Source organism: Blennius ocellaris (assembly GCF_963422515.1).
Source record: "Blennius ocellaris genome assembly, chromosome: 17".
NCBI classification, from domain to species: domain Eukaryota; kingdom Metazoa; phylum Chordata; class Actinopteri; order Blenniiformes; family Blenniidae; genus Blennius; species Blennius ocellaris.
In genome coordinates this window covers 2,507,658-2,524,640 of record NC_137666.1, presented here as the reverse complement: position 1 = coordinate 2,524,640, position 16,983 = coordinate 2,507,658, and the positions used below count along the sequence as shown (strand labels likewise).

Genomic DNA, 16,983 nt, shown 5'->3' with positions numbered 1-16,983 from the left:
GAAATTGTGATATTTTATGCACAACCAGTGGTTATTACAGTATTGTGGTTATGTGTTTGGAAAAAAAAATATTCACAAAGGTGCCATCAAGTGTTTGCATCATGCTTCATATCAGAAACGTTGAGGTAGGTTGATGAAGTGTTTGTGCTTTTTATGCCTTTGTTTCAATCTTAAAAGAATAAATAAAAAAAAATCTAAAGTGCAAAAAGTGTTTAGTCTTATTTGCATGTTTACTTGAGATGTGGAACTGAACCATGCACTCATTAATTTGACATGAAATAGTTATTCACTCGCCTGAACAGGCTGGAGCAGTGCCACTCTTTGGTTGTTGTTGCCCCAGACATGCCCTCTCCTAAATGCCCTGCAATCCCTTTTCTACTGTCTGCCTGTCGGCCCGATGACTAATGGATCTACCCCCCTACCCCCACCTGAACTCCAAAACCCACTGGATGTGGGCCAAATCACCTGGGACACTGGAAACTCACTCTCCCGTGGACCCGGTCGGATACGTGGCCCACCCACAGTCATGCTTCAGGCTCGGGGAGGCCATGTACTCATGCATCTTACCCTGTTAGCGCCATGGGGCCACACTGTAGAGCTAATCAATTACCGCATAGCAAAATACACCACAACAAAGACGCACAAACACACAAAACTGCCTGCCCTTTCTCATGGCAGAGATTAAAGTCATGTTATTCATGCATAACTTCCTCAATTACACGGGTTTATCAGCCTGGGTGGTCAGATTCAAGGACACAAATAATGATATTGGACTGATCCAAGTCAACTGGCATGACAAATAGACAAGACCTACCCATCATTTAAATAATGTAAACATTACGGATGTGACGGACATTAGGGACACAAAACAGGCGAGTCCACCACACGCTGTCGCATGCATTCCGAGGGTATGACATCACCCATCGAGTCCCTGTGTGGGTCTCCGTGGGCAGCGGAGAGTTGCAGCCTTCAAAGACAAATGAGGAGAACTGACAGTAGAGGAGCTGCCATTATTTCGTGGCACATTTGCATGCGCTGCATTCCTGCGCTCGTTCTGAAAAGCACGCATTCTGCTGGGGATTTCACGTCGGCGGGCCAAGCGCTCTCATGGGAGTCTGTCCACCGGGGGGGCTTCTCATGTGGACCTTGGACAAAGGGCCAGATGATTTGGTTTGGACTGCTTTGCAGGGGCCTGATGGGGAAAGGCCAGTGCAGAGAGGGGCGGGTCTCTTGGAATAGAGCGCCGCAGTTCATGTTCATCTGCTCTTCGAGGGAACAGTTATTTTTAGGCATGACAGCAGAGTCTGCCTTCAAAGTATTCCTGGCCTGTTTGATGGGCATGGTAAACAAATTAAATACAAGGTCTTGATTATACGAGAGCGCAAGCTTACCAGATTCTGTAAAAAGAAAAAGAAAAAAAATAATCATCCAAAACTGACTGAAATTAAACAAGAGGACTTGTGCAACTTCAAATCTTCAGCCAGTGTTGCTCCGAAGCAAAAACACCAGCGCTGTCTGACAGAAGATGACATGAAACAGAACTATTCATCTCGACTTGCAGTTGAGTGGGTAACTGAGGCATTCCTGCTAATTTTGGACTCATTTATATATTTTGGATGCTGCGTAGACTCTGCGGTTGTAAAAATATCACCACAATGACACCCCCGAGTGCATTTAACCCAGAACACTGCATTGTCGGGAAAGTTATTAAAGTCCTGTAATATGATAGTCTGCTTTTCTCCCAAGACTTCACCAAAAAGTGTGAATCCAGAGTAATGGCAGTGCGCTCAACGCAACACCAGAAGAACCATCAAACACACCGACAGAATGCAATGGAGGTGAAACTAAATGGAAAATGTTTATAGGATTCTAAAAAATAAGGAGTAAAATAAAGAGCCGTGTTAGCAGAAACCATCTTGCACATTGAATTATCTAATGTTATTGCGACATTATGACATTGCATCGTCACTATTGACACAGCCGGCATCACCAAATTTCCAGACTAGGTATGTACCGATAACCAATTTTTTTTTAATTGGTTAAATCATCTAATTTCGTATGACAGCCAATATATCATGCATCCCTAGTCCAGATTTCTGGTCAGATTCCGTGAGGGTTGATATCTTGCAGTGGAAAATGTTTTATCCAACTTTATGAAATTGCAGTACAAAAAGTAAAACGTATGGTTTCGTTCATCCTCTTGATTTGTTTTTTTTCCTTCCAATTCCTGTTACCCATTCAGCCCAACCCTCATTCCTCTGCTTAGGTTTTCCTTCAATCACTTGCCGTCAACCCTGCAATCAGATCGCGGACGCACCGAGGGTGACACATCTGAAACCCTATTGAGTTGTTGGACTGGAAGCTGGGTCGTCAAAACAGCGTCGCCAGGAGACAGTCTGGGGCGAGACGGCGCGAGTCGGTCACGAAAAACATGCAGCGGGAAACCTCGATGTGAAATGATACTATTGATATGACAATGGCCTCAAAGCACAACGGGTGACTCACGTTTCTTGTCATCTGCTGGAAGACCCAAGCACTGACAACAGCAACAGAACAATGTGAAGGAGAAGAGGTTCAGCCGGTTTAATTTGGCCATTATTCAGTATAGAGTTCAGACTTTTTGCATTACACAGGGCCGGAAAGCCAAAGTACCTCCTCCTTAACTGCACACAACAATTATTATTAATTACTTTAATAGCTGGCGGTTAATAGTGTCGGTTAATTTTTTCCAGACATTCTCAAAGGAAAACTCAATCACTTTAAGACAGAGATATTTTTTCCTTTGTTTAGGATAACATGGGTAACAGACACATCAACTTTGCCTGAAGATGAATGGCAATGGCTGCTGAATACTTTGCATAGCTGTGCTCGTGTAATTACTCCATCACTGGCACTGGCTGTTAACTACAAGCGGATATCAATATAGTGCCGGACGTCCAAAATTAAATTCCCGGGTCCTCATCACCCCAACGTTACTTTTGTATCACAACATAAACTGTTCAGTGGGACCTGATGGGAAATTCTCTTTTTGGGAAAGATGGCAGAACAAAGTTGGCTTGAATGCTTGGGCTGCCTCAAGGGCTTGTATAAGAGAAAGAGGAAGTTTGAACGGCAAGGTATAAAATAACTTACTCAAAAGAAGTTGTAAAATATGAAGAAAACACAAGAAGTCAACATAGCGGGTTTCTTTTCGACTGGCAGCTCTTTTACAGCCAGAAATTCTCAGAGGTCTTATTGGCTTATAGCCTCACTGAAAACAAACATAAGCACAGTTGGTTTTAACAAGGCCATGAGGCACAGTAACCCACCTCAACCATTAAGAGGAAATGCCTCAACTAAACCACTGGAAAAAAAAGGAGAGGGGGTGGGATTTTTTTTCCAAACCTCCAGGGATGTCATTAATAGCTTTTTCATTTAGTGTGATTCATTAAAAAAAAAAAGCCATTTCCTGATGTAAGGAAAATTCATAATGGCAGAGACCCCCATTGACTACCCGTAGGTTGTAACAACTGTGATTTTGAGATTGAGCTGAATAAACGCAAGACTGCGCCGTAGCCCCTGTCACACTTTGAGCAACCAACCAGGCCACAGTTACAGTTTGAAGCAAATTGTTATAAACGTGCTAAACCCCCTTCATAGAAGCCACAAGCCGCAGACACGAGTTGCGTGAACAAAGCTGAAATTTGACCGAGCGCAGATGCAGACAATTGAGTGCAGTCAAACAGCCATAACAGGGTCAGAGATCGGTTTATGACGCGAGTATCTGTACTCCGAAGGTCATCCAAATGGTGCGTAGCAAAAAAGTCAGTCAGCCAGTGTGTGCAAAGGATTCTCACAATACAGATGTTAATGTTGGCTCAGGGGGGAGGTCATATCAAGTGGGGATGGGGGGGGACAAACATCACAAACGCTGTTGACCCAATTCCGCTTTGGCCAACAGGCACATCTCTGCTCATCACATAGACCGGATCACTGGGATAACGACACTATTAATATTGGGAATGAGAAGAAAGTCAGCCACGCCACATTCCAGGGGTCCCAGCATTCCCACATATTAACAGGGCTCGGAATGAAATCCAATACTTGGCATCCTTCCCCCCCCCTCGAACCCCAGAGCACTATCCTGCCGTGTCAAATCGCTTTCTCATTTTTATCTTGGAGGAACGCACCGGAGTCACGAGCTCCCAGTCTAACTAAAGACGTGTCATTATATGCGGGCGAGAAAAACTGGCACGGTGTACAGCCTTGGAGTTGGCTACCATGACTCTCAGGAGGAGGGCGAAGGATGCTGGCCCTTCTCGAGACACCATGTTCTCGAAGCACCTCTGGCAGCTGAGCACCATCTATCAACATGGTGCGCTACTTCCATTTACACCGATACTTCAGGAAAGCCAGCAATTCTGTGTGTGTTTAGTTTCATTTTCACAACTAGCTCTTCACTCGACTATCCACCGATTACTTTCCACTTATGCTGATGACAACCCTCAATGGTCAGCAGTTCTCCAGAAGTGCCTTTGTCACCTTGCCATTGTTTAACCTCATTCTCTCCCTCTGTGTTTTTGCACCACAGTCCGTAGCTACTAATCATGGCTGGGTGAGAGGTCAGCAGCTGCAGCATAGAGGACAGTGGGCTTCTGGGTAATGTCTGGAATGCTCTTCTGGGACAGTAATAGCCAAGGCCCGCTGAAGTGACTAGCATTTTTTAAAATAGCCCGGAGTAATGTAGTGCTGTATTGAACCACTGTAACAGAGGAGACATGCTTACACATCATAAGCCTCAGAAAGTGTGTCACTGGCACAAATACAATAGTGCCATTTGACACGCAGTTACTGTGGGGACTTCCAGTGAAGAAGAGAAAGAAACAGCTGACTCTCTATTAATTTTTTTTTTTTTTTGCTCTGATGCTTTAACTAGTCCAGTGTTAATACAACATAAAGATTATCCCATCCCGGACATCAGATAGTTGAACTTAAGGAGCTTTACGGAATTCATCTCTTTTCCGCTCCGTCCCCATCCTAATGAGCGGGCCGTCGAGTTGCCAGTCAGCAGCGGGGGCTGTAGCCATATTAAAGGGCGCCCGACACTTACCAACACTGCCTCGCTCTCTCTCTCTCTCACTCTCTCTCTCTCTCCTGTAATCCTGAGAGAGCAGTTCATGCATCTGTAATGGTCGATAAAATATGAAAAGCCCTGAGAGTGCTGACGGTGGAGGGCGTGCGCATATGTCACGCGCGAGTCCTCAACTTTGGTTAATGGCCTCCCAGCATGCTGAATGTTTTAGCGATGTCACTCGGCTCGCCCCCTGGCGCACGTGAACACAGGAGGATTTCCAGCAGACTGGAAAGTAAGCTTTTAATGTGGTGGAAATGGATACTACCTTGTTCACAAAGCACAAAGACATCAAAGAAAATGCACATGGCCCTTTGACTGCAGAAATGAGTTTTGCCTCTGGTCTATCAACCTTTAAATGACGGCTATTCGGAAGAAATGAACCGCTTGAATGTTGCAAGGAAAACGCTTGTTTTGCATGTTTTCATCTCCAGTGTCTGCAATCTAAAAGTATAGACTCCAGTTAAACCTCCTCAAAATGTACAATGCATTTGAAATCTTTTCCTTTCAAATCCAACCGTGATTAATTAGTTCATTCTTTGACCGACAGCTGGAATCCCTGCAACCCTAACTTGAAAACAGCAGGTGAAAAAAGTTAATGGAAAGATTAGGCGTATCGCACAAATTATAACATCACAGCAGCTAGCCTAAGAAGTCTTATTATCAAGTTTGGTACGTCATTCTCGGGATTCAATCTCTCATCTGACTCTGCCTATAAGTCAGAGTGTCCTTGAGCAAGACATTGAACCCAAAGGAGGTTGAATGCCCTTAATGGCAGCAGTCATATTGGTGGGCAAGTGTGTATTGGGCAATGCAAAGCGCTTCAGACCTGCTGAAACAGGCTATAAAAGCAAGATCCATTTACCATGTCGAGACCCAATTGCATGCAGGATGAATGATTGATGTCACAACACAAGTTTGTTTTGTTTTTTTCAATGACAAAAAGTGACTTTTGTGACTTAACAGACACTACTTTATTTTTTGCTGGATTTGGCTTTCCAACGGTTTCTAAATCCTAATCAAATAAGGGTAAACCATCAGCAGTCAGACTCGGATCAATTTCACAGGCAGAAATTGTGGTTGTCAATGTATGAACTTCCATCACACTTGAAACGAAAAGGAAGGATTTACGCCTTCAGCGACCACCCCTGACCCCAAAAAAGCCAAAGCTGGCAAAGGGAGAAGGAGGCTTCGAGTGAGGAAGCTGGGCGCTGAGGATAGGGTGTTTATGTTGGTCCAAGGTACTGAGGAGTATTGGCTTCCCTTGAGGGAAATGTAAAAGCCTCCAGTTCCATACTGGGTTGTCCGGGGAGGACGTATGGAATGCTCGGCTGCCAAGGCAGTTCTTTGCACCAAAGGGCAGACCATGTATGATTGATGCCCGTGGGTGATCAGCTCTCGTCTTGAACCTGAAATAGGCCACTAACCATTACACACGACACTGCCTCTCCATCCTCTCTCAATTTCTGAAACACCCGACAATTCTTTGAACTCTTGTCAATTTGAAGCATGAGGTCTACCACTGAAGCAAAAATAAACCCCTTAGTCCCATAATATTTTGCAAAAAAATTAAAGCATATATTGCACCCAAGACCACCACCAGTATTCTAACAAGTGCCGCCTCTACAGCACAGTAATACCCAGGGGGGGGTACAGCAAGACATGCTGTCAGCACCTCTGAAGAAAGACCTCAAACATGAAAACTGTGCACATTTCACAACCCAGCTTGTGCTGCCGTTTATGACCTATAAAGCCTCTGTAGCAGCAGAGAAGTACTGTAAAAAGAAGAAAAAAAAACTGCCCTTCCCTTCAATCACAACATCACAAACTGTGGAAACTTGATCCCAGAGGAAAAGGAGTCATTTATATCCTCGAGTTTGCTTTTTTTGGCTTCGCTTTGAACTGATTATTGTAACAAAAGTTGTTCTCTGCAGTGATGAGGAGCGTTATAGAACAGATGCCACTGTCAGGAGTTTAAACCTCCACATTTATGGGCTGTCGCGTGCAGCCTCCTACTCGGCGACCCGTACTACGGCGTCACGATTACCAACAATGACTCTGGGTTTGTTACAAGTATTAATATCCAAGTATCTCTTACCTACCTACTTCAGGTGGGCTTCACTATGAGATGAACTGCCCGTGTTTCCACTTAGCAATGGGGGGGGGATAACCAGATCCTCTCCACAAAACAACGTTACAAGAAAAACTCAATGCAATCCTGCATCCTCTGGTATTAGAGGAGTCTCGGTGCCTTTTGGATTGTCCTGTTCTTGACCGATTTCCATGCCTTTGCCGAGTTTGACTGAAGCTGCAGCGTTCCGTCTGCTCCCCTCTCTCTGAGCTTGTGAGCTGAGCTCCGGATTTCAGCTGACTGCGCTGTTGACATTGTCCTCACTCTCTCTCGCTCGCTCCCTCTCTCACTCTCTCTCCCCCCGCCCTTCCTCACTTGCGTTCTCTGACTCCCTCTCTCCCTCTCTCTCTCTATCCCTCCCTCACTTCAGATCATTCGTCTCCCCTCCCCTTCCTCCTCCCCTTCTGGATTCCAGCCCCAGCATCTGACAGCATCCATGTGGATGTCAGCAACGTGGTGATGGATTTACCGGGAATATAAGTGCATGCATGCACAGCGTGTGTGTGTGTGTGTGTGTGTGTGTGTGTGTGTGTGTGTGTGTGTGTGTGTGTGTGTGTGTGTGTGTGTGTGTGTGTGTGTGTGTGTGTGTGTGTGTGTGTGTGTGTGTGTGTGTGTGTGTGTGTGTGTGTGCAAGATGAAAAGGAAATGACCCTTGGCGGCCTGTACTTCCTGTACCCCTACCAACAATCCCGACGCCACCCTGAAGAAAAAAAAGATTGCAGACAGACCAATATTACAGGCCACACGCCCAAAGGAAACCCCATTTCCTGGTGTGTTGTCACATTGATAGATAAAACTTGTCAGAGCTGACACACAACAAGTGAGAAATCTATTAGAAAGCCATCCTTGTGACACACATGGTCAGGAAAAAGGATTTTCCTGACGTCGATTCAGTGCTGATCGGGGGGGGGGGGGGGGGGGAGAAGGTGAGACGGGCCGCTCGATGATGCAAAGGTTTGTCAGCCCGGTCAAGTTCAGACGGTGAGCTCAGCCAAAAGCAATGTGCGGCTGGAATGGGGGGCGGGGTGGCGCACAGCAGGGGGTCAGCAAGGGGGTCGTGCCATAGATGGTTCTGTGAAGTGGAGTTCAAGTATTCCGCTGTGATAATGTGAGACGTCTCCTGGGGCAAACGTCAGCGTCACAGACTCGTGACGCCCAATCGCACCGGTCAGCACAAGAACACTCTCAGTCCAGGACCATGAAAACTCCGCCAAGAAAATTACCCGATTAATACTTCAGCCCAGAACTTGGAAAACTAGAGACATGGCATGTTGATCAGAGTAAAGGTTTATATATAATATTGACTTGAGGCTTGCATTATTAGCAAGTATACAGTGTCAACATAAACAAGATTTTGGCAAAATCTTAGTGACTGATGAACATCTCACTATGCTGCAACAGATTCCCTTGTGTTTGATTGTTTCTTTCTCAGGCCTCAAGAAGATTAATAACAAAGCTTGACATAAACCAAATAAATAGCTTGAGAGCATTTGGTGAATTTGTGAGACTCCAGCCAATTTGTCACAGAAATAGTCTGTAATGAAATGTGACGTATTTAATAAAAACAACTTGATTTGCACGACATTCATTTAAATATGATACGTCTTCACATCAAACCCCAAACAAACACCAATGTATTTAATTTTAAAAAAAAAATATTTTTTAAACAAATATTTTATTTTGCTATGTGTTGCCCTGCCAATCTCAGGCCATTGTCCAGAACAGACAAATGAAAAATGTCACCAAACTGGAGTATTATTATAAATACATGTTCACAATGTAAATATAAAATCTACCACCCATTCTTTAAGAACATTTGGCATTTACACTTAAATTGAAAACAGTGGTGCACTACTGAAAAGAGAGGTATACAATCGTTTGTCATTTTTCTCTTGGGACAAAAGACAGATGACACAAAGTCACTGGCAGTGATGCCTGAGTGCATTCCTCACAGACCCCTGGGGATGCATCCATTAACCCCGCTTTCAGGCAGCCAGCTCATCTCCATGAAGTCCACTTACCCTCCTCCCTATTTCTCTCCATCCCTCCACATCCCTCCGTGAGCTTTTCTCATACCAGCTCCGGCTTCATACCCAAACGCAAAGGAGGAAACTCAGAGGAAGCCCTGAGGAGTAGGCGAAGCCCAGGCACTTCAGCTCCTCCTGTATCATCCATCACATCCTGGTAATTGAGGCAAATGGCGTGGGCCCGGCATACTTTGATACACATCACGCCCTCTTAAAAAGGGGGTGGGGGGGGGGGAGGATCCAACACACTCATGAGTCCAGGTGTTTTGTTTTCACTTGTCCCACAAATTAAGCCGTTAAGACGCCGATCCGCAAGTCCACGCTGTCAGTCAATGTGGCGAGGGGATGACCACGGATCGTGGCTTCGACAGAATCGGTTGTTCGCTTCTGTGAACTTCTCCCTGGAGAAATTCTGTCCATGCAAGCAAGGTTGGCATTTACCCAGAGGACATGAATGGAAAACGTTGTGACTGATCGGCCCATCCCGCAGAGCAAATCGGACGAGCGGCAGGATGCTTTTTCCTCTCTGGGGGATCTTTAGGCGGCGAAATGACACGTAGCTCGACACAACCTGCCAGTCGCTCGTCGGTCGGTCCAGCTGAAGCTGCATTTGTACTTGTGGTGTGTCTGTCTGGTCTGGACCAAAGGGGAGGGTCGAAACTTAGACAGAAAAGATAGCATTTGACACTGGTTTTGCTTTTCTTTCACACTCAGTTAATAAATGTAAACAGATGGTGGATTTGACAGTTTGATTATGTATATTTTGGAAGAGAACTTCCCCAAATTCTACAACAATCTGGCGCTTTGAGCCAAATGTAATTGTGAGATTTTTTTTTTTTTCTTTCCAGCCGATAGCTCATAATTTCCGACTGAATGAACGGCGGTGCCAGAAGTGCAGCCGGTATCTATCCATTACATACATCAAAGATTAGCTGCATGGAGCTGGAGGTTCAAACAAATGTCATATCCTGTATTTGGTCAGCTCAGACGTCTTCGGTCTGAATTATATACGCTTCCTTAAAACCAGGAAAAAAGCTCTGTTCCTTAAGAATTCTCTGTCCATCTGTTAAAGTGTGGGATGGAACTATTCAAACGTCCACAAATTGAGTGGCTAATTGTAACCAGGATGCGTTTAAATCTAATAAATGCTGCCAAATGTCAGAACCATTGAGAACATTGGGAATTTAATCGGTCCTCTTTTTGAAGGTTGTGCTCACGTCAACAGCAGACAGAACTAAAATAAAGGTTTAAAAAAAATAAAAATCTCACACACACTCATAAAAGACTTAATATTTAAATGTTGTGCCCGCAGACCATTATAATAACAGGTTTTTGTTATTCCAGTGAACACATCCTGCCCCCACGGAGGAAGTGAAATAAAGTCTCTACTGAGCATTACAAAATAAAATTTAAAAAAATCTCCTCCACGCTGCAGGAATAATCACCAACTGGCAAACAAGTGCTGAATTTAGTGAGAGGGAGCAGGAAAATGAGAAACTGGAACTTGGTGTTGGGTTGGACTGAAGGTGAATGGAATATTGGACCGGAGTACGCGAGTCACCCAAGGTGGTCTCCATCAGGCTAATAAAGCACACTCTCTCCCCGTCAGAAAACGGTGCGAACCTGATAACAGGCGAAAAACAGCTTAAGGAGAGAGAGGGAGGGAGAGAGAGGTCGTCAAGTAGTGCTTAAAACTGCAGATACTGGCGTCCGCAGGAGTCTTTCCAGTGGGCAGTCGCTGCGAGAGCGCCGCCGCCGAGCCAGCAAGCCGCCAGAGCTAACATGGCAAACGGTCATGTTTTACGACGTGTTGTTCCTTAATGCATTATTTAGGGTTTCATCAGACCGGGCAGCTCTCATTTGAGTTTGTTTTGTTTGAGCCAGGAATTCCTTGTGACAGCACTTTGCACACAAACGTTTCTTTCACGCCCGCGCGGAGATAAATTGCCACCGAGAAAAAAAAAAAAAAAAAAAACGCGGCCGCAGCACAAAGCCTAAACTCTTGACAGCGTAAATATGCGGGCACATTTTTATACATGGCCTAATTGTATGTTAGCTTTAAATCATGGGAGCGCGTAATGCTATGCTATCCATCTTCCAAAAGCCTCTGCATAAAAGTGGCCTAATCACAGCTAAGCAGTGAGTAATAAATCTAATTGTAGTTGCAATGTTCTTCGAGTGACACTCTTTCCTGCTCCTATTATTTACACCCATCCTGTGCAAACTGTTACTTTCTCCTTCGAGGGAAAGCGTCAACCATTACTCCTTCTTCTCTCCTTGTTTTCACTGCATGGCATTCCATCAGCTTTTACCAACTTCGGCTGAGAGTAAACAAGTCTTCCAGCAGGATTACCAGTCATTTGTAGCCCGTGTTACACCGGACTTCTGAATGGTGCTTTTGTCCGAGCGGCAGACTGGACAGGGTTGAAGGTCGACCAAGCGCCCGCTCCCACAGTACCTCCAATGTCTGCCTGGAAATGTGCCAGCTAAATGCTGTCATGTTTAGACAATGGTGTGGCTTTCCGCTGCCTGAGTCATGGCAGCTTCATCAAGTCAACCGATGATGTAATACCTCCGTCGTTAGGGCAGGAAGGCTATTATTTGGGTAAGAGAATTAGTTATTAATCACTTCCGCATTAACAATCTTTCCCCGTAAAAAAGTAAATGACAGTAAGCATCTTTAACAAAAAAGTATAATTCTGGACTAAACAAATAAAAAAAAAAACTCCTAAAAAAGAAAGAAGCAAGCAACAAAGCATCAGAAGATTATCCAAGTTCACTTACAGACAACGGAAAGTGATATGACCCTTAAACAACATAAAGCTCTGCTTATATGATGCTTTCAAGTGAAAACGGATAAAGACTCGCTGTACGAAAATGCTTATGGCGAGAAAATACCAATTTCACCATATTGACTTGCCAAATTCAGTATTATTTTCATGATCTGCTTTGGGATCTCTTGTTGATGCACGGAAGCAAAGTGAATCCAGATTTCCAAACTTGCTTATTATAACAATGTATTATATAAACCGTGTTCTTTTCATCAAGAGCATTTATCTCTAGAATTTCCCGATTCACCCGGAGTTCGCTTGTCAACCAAGTGTATCAACACAGAGAGGAAGGTAAAGGAAGTCGTACAGTACGTATCGCTTTGATTACAATGTGTTAAGATAAATTTCACACACGCAGACACAAGCACACATTCTGTTTAGAAAATAAAATCACCCCCATGTGCAAAACGTGATCCTGCTTAGTTTTGGCCAAAGTGCAAACACTAGAAATACGAGATGCAAAGTACAGAGAGCCCACATGAAAACCATATGCTCGTCATAAGGTCTCACTTTTGGTTTCTTTTTCGGCTACAAGGAAACCAGGTGTATTAACAATAAAAATGAAGAATAGAGACGGACAGGCACTACTGATGGCAAAAAAAAAACAAAAAAAAAGACTGATGATACTAAAATGAAAAGAAAGGCCTTTGCTCTTTTTCCAGATGCTCTCATTCAAAAGCAAGGTTTCTATATTCCAGTTGCCATTATATTGGCAACCTGGGGACATCGCTCCAAGGTGCGCCAGCTTCAGCTGCGCGACTGACATCACAATTTATCACATTTTCTTACGGAGCCATAAAAAAAAAATACAAAAAGTCAAAACTTCTCTCGTGCACGTTTCAGAGGGGAGTTCCTTTGTCGCTGACCAAAGACTGAACCCATGACTAAGTCTTCCACCTGAGCTTTTCCAGGTGCGCTTGCTTCTTTTCTGAGAATCCATTCAGAACCGTGTAAATCAAAACACACTGCACGGTTCACGTAATGCCGGAGAACGTGTGCGAAGTGCGCCGAAACGTTGGTTCCAAGTCTAAATGTCGTGCTCGCAGGAGGCGTCCCCGCTCGATACGCCACAAATACACGTACATAATCTCCATTCAAAACATCTGGAAGTCATATGTTCCGCTGACGGAGACCCCCTGTGAACAGGTGTGTGTCTGCATCCATGGCCCCGTGTGCCTCTTTTCCTTCACCTTTGACCCCTTGTTAAGGTGGAGGACTCTTTGAACCCCGGATCACCATGAGACACAGCCGGCGCTGTCTGGACTTCCAAGGTCACGTTACCTCAAGGTTCAAGGCGCCAGCGATGTAGGGATGTTTTGGAATTGTGGGTTGCAAGTTTCAAGCAAAAAAGAAATAAAGTGTATTTGATTGTTGTTGTTGTTTTTCTCCCATTAATATCCAGTATAACCAAGAATTGAAATTGCTCCGAAAGTCAAAATATTTTAGGTCTTTAGCTTCTGAAAGCGTGGAACAATGTACAGACCGAAAATATTTTTTACCCTCAGATGAGTTTCAACACTAGAATGAACAAGGCCTGAACAGTAAATAAACACTTTATTAGATGATATACAATATCTGTACTTTAGGTTTTGTTCTTTCAAATAACAGTGCTCTCTCTCTTATCCCTGATTTGCACAAAAGGAAACAAATGCACAGAAACCCAATATTTTGCAGTTCTGTCACTGTATTGGAATATGCATTTTGCGTATGTTTTTAAAACAATCACTACAATTGTGCAGTATATTCTGCAACCCTGCCATCAAAACTGTTCTGAGAACTGCTGTATAAATAAGCTTAACGCAGAGATCACAAAGTGCTTCACGGTAATCCGATAATGATGAGATAAACGTTCATTTCTCTGATGCTGTTGGACAATTTTCACATTTCCTCTTTTTTTCCTTGCGAAACTGTGCCAAATTTCTTGATGACTCATCCTGTACTCAAGGCCATTTATTATTTATGTATTTCATAGAAATGCATTTGCAGATACACCAGCATCAGATACCAACTCCACCTGGCAGGGGGCCAATTCAACATGCGCAGCTACAGAAAATGTCAATCATTTTCTACAGTCTAACTTCATTTAACAGGTTCTTCAGAGTACTTATGAATATTTTCACTGCCCAGGAGTAAACTGTGGCATTTTTACCATGTCTATTAATACTATTTACAACTCCTGTTCTGTGTTGTTGCTATTTCAGCCAGATCTCACTCGACAAAGATGACTGATGTCAGTGAAGTCTTGGTAAACTATCCACACACTTTATGATCGCTGACAGCATTCAAGCTCATAATTTATTGTGCAAGGGGAAAGAAAACAAGCCCAACACAGTTGCAGTAAGTTTGAATTTGATAATCTGACAGCAAAAGCCGACTGAAACCTTTAAAGCCCTTATATAAACTTAAAGTTGCATCTTCTTGTCAGATCTTATGACAAACAAAAGGAAGTGGATTGTCTCTAAATAGTATCTAAAGATCCAATTGCGTTAAACTGACCATAAAAGGCCAAACAAAACTGGTTTACTTTGTAAAGCAGCTGAGAATGAACCTTTTATTTCTCACTGCCTTTCATTCTCTGGGTGAAAAAAAATGTTTGGAATGATGATAGACGCTGGGTGTTGCACTATGCTGCAGTGAAACTATCTTATGAGCTCTCCGGGGGACGCACGAACAAAAACAAACACTTCCTGTTTATCTCTGCAGTAGGTTAGAACAGCCTGTTCTGCGCCACTGTTCATACCAGCACACACGTCTTCATATTTTTGGATGAAACAAAAATCGTGTTTAGAGTTCAGACACAATTTATGCCTGAAAAAAAACAAACCGAAAATCGCCAAAATGACCATACCTGCAGTCGCAGTGAATGGCTTGATGAGATTGACAGGACGAGCCATGAAGCATGTCTGCGTCGGGGGGGCCAAGTACCCGCCGACCTCCTGACCCGACAGTATCGCTCAAACACACGTGCCTCATGTTCACCGCAAACAACACGGCGAGTTCGTCTGTCCAGCTGCCTCATATATGGTGGGAAGGGTCAGACATGTTGTTACACTGATTTATTATCCCCTTTAAGAACGAAACCTGCCCCCCCCCCAACCCCCTCGCGGCATCCTGTTCTGCAGCTGAGAAGGGACTCCCAAAAAGTTATTCCACAGTGCACAGTTCACATGAACACACCGCCGTTCGCTGGGTCAACACATCCTCCAGTGGATAGAGGGCAAAGAAGCGAGACAAAAGGATCCTCGAGATGCACAGTTCGAGGACCGGGCTGGAGCGACCCTGGCGCTTTAAGCTGATAAGCACCACTGAGCCTCGTCCAGCAGGAAGCTATCAAGCATGTAAGTACACGAACCCAAGTGAGAGGGGATTACACCCAAGTTAAAATCATAAAGAATCCCAATCTTAATTTGTAATTCCCAGTAAAGTCGCAGTAAAGAATAAGATGACTCTATCCGCACGTCCTGCACATCTGCTACCGCGCTGCGCTGCCCAACTATGTAAACGGCAGGCAGATAGAGTGTTAAAAAAGGGCTAGTGTGCAAGCTGGATCTTATTAGAAGCAGTTTGGTTTCATGTCTTGGCTGGACTGCAATAGCAGGCCTGGCCAGTAAAGCGTTTACCATTGGATGTCTTAAATATCTCATGGCTGACTGATGAAGCCATAAAATTGGACAGTTAATCACTCCATGACTGTGGGCTATATCAGAAGTCTGTCACACGTCATCCGTAACCTTCCCCTCTCCATGTCAAAATGAAAAGATTCATTTCAAATTGAAAGCCACCTAGTGTATTTTTCACCGATTCCAGCTCCCTGCTAAGTTTTGATTTAGTTTCTTTCATTCAGTAGAAACAAAACAAAAAGTGCTGAATGGAGAAAGAAATATGAACACAGTACACATTCCAGCCATTCACAAAGCTACCAAGAAATGCACATTAATAGTTCCAATAGATATTTGAAGCTGACGGCAGAGACACATGTCAAAGTAGTTGGGACAGGATAGCAAAGACACTAAATTCCATCAAGCTAATAGTTTAATCAGCAACAGGTTTGGTAACCTAAGAAATGAGAAATCCGATATGTGTCGCAGGAGCAAAGCAAGGAATCGTCAAAACATCTACGCAATTGGAGATGCACCAAAATGTTTTCTCCGCAGTTGGGAGTTAACCCTAAAAGGTGCACTCATCTTTACTTGGAACATTCTATTCAGTCACTTGTGTGCAGTTTAAACCACAACCAACACCAGGTGCAGTAAATCACTGATCCTTTAAGTTGAATGTAAACTGAAATGTCAACAGGCCAGCGAGGTTTGACAGGCTGTGCAGGTGTGTGAGCGAGAAAGCAAACATACGCATGCTCTCATTGCCGTGTGCACAAAGAGAGACCATGTCAATACACTTGCCGTCACCCCACGCTGTGCGGAGGCGGGGGGGGGGGGGGGGGGCAGAGGTGAAGGGGAGTATTGCTGAGGGCGTCCATTGTGTGGCGATTAGCCCGCAAGAGGGGTAAATGATGGTGTTGATTAAAGCCAGCTGAGGCCGGGGGGAGGCAAGCTCCCGTAGCGGCGGACGTACGACCAAGCACCACGTGTCCCTGAAATCCATCTGGCTTCTGAGGGACACACACTGACAACCCAGGCCAGCAAGCCTCCCGGGTTTTTTTTTTATCCCGCTGCTAAAAGCATACACGAACACACACCCAAACACCCACAATGCTTATGAAATCGAGCAAACAACTCTCCCTTGTGAGCAGGCGGACACTTGCGAGGCAACGCTCATCCGCTGTAATCTGACCACTCCGGTATGAAAAAAAACAAAAAACAGGAGTTTGTACTGCTGGAGTGATCAGGACTTTCCATTCATTTATTCATTCTTTTTTAGCTCAAA

The 16,983-nt window shown here is 44.3% G+C and overlaps 1 protein-coding gene across 3 annotated transcripts in view; it reads right to left on the bottom strand.

Moving 5' to 3' along the window:
* daam2 (dishevelled associated activator of morphogenesis 2) overlaps nt 1-16,983 on the bottom strand; it is a 103,756-nt gene that overhangs the window by 71,666 nt on the left and 15,107 nt on the right. Inside the window, exon 1 of one of the 3 annotated variants that reach the window (XM_080512755.1) lies at nt 7,213-7,261. The exons of the other annotated variants lie outside the window; for them this stretch is intronic. The gene's annotated coding sequence lies outside the window, so the exon portion shown is untranslated. Of the gene's footprint in view, nt 1-7,212; nt 7,262-16,983 lie in introns of those variants that run through there. 3 annotated transcript variants of the gene reach the window in all.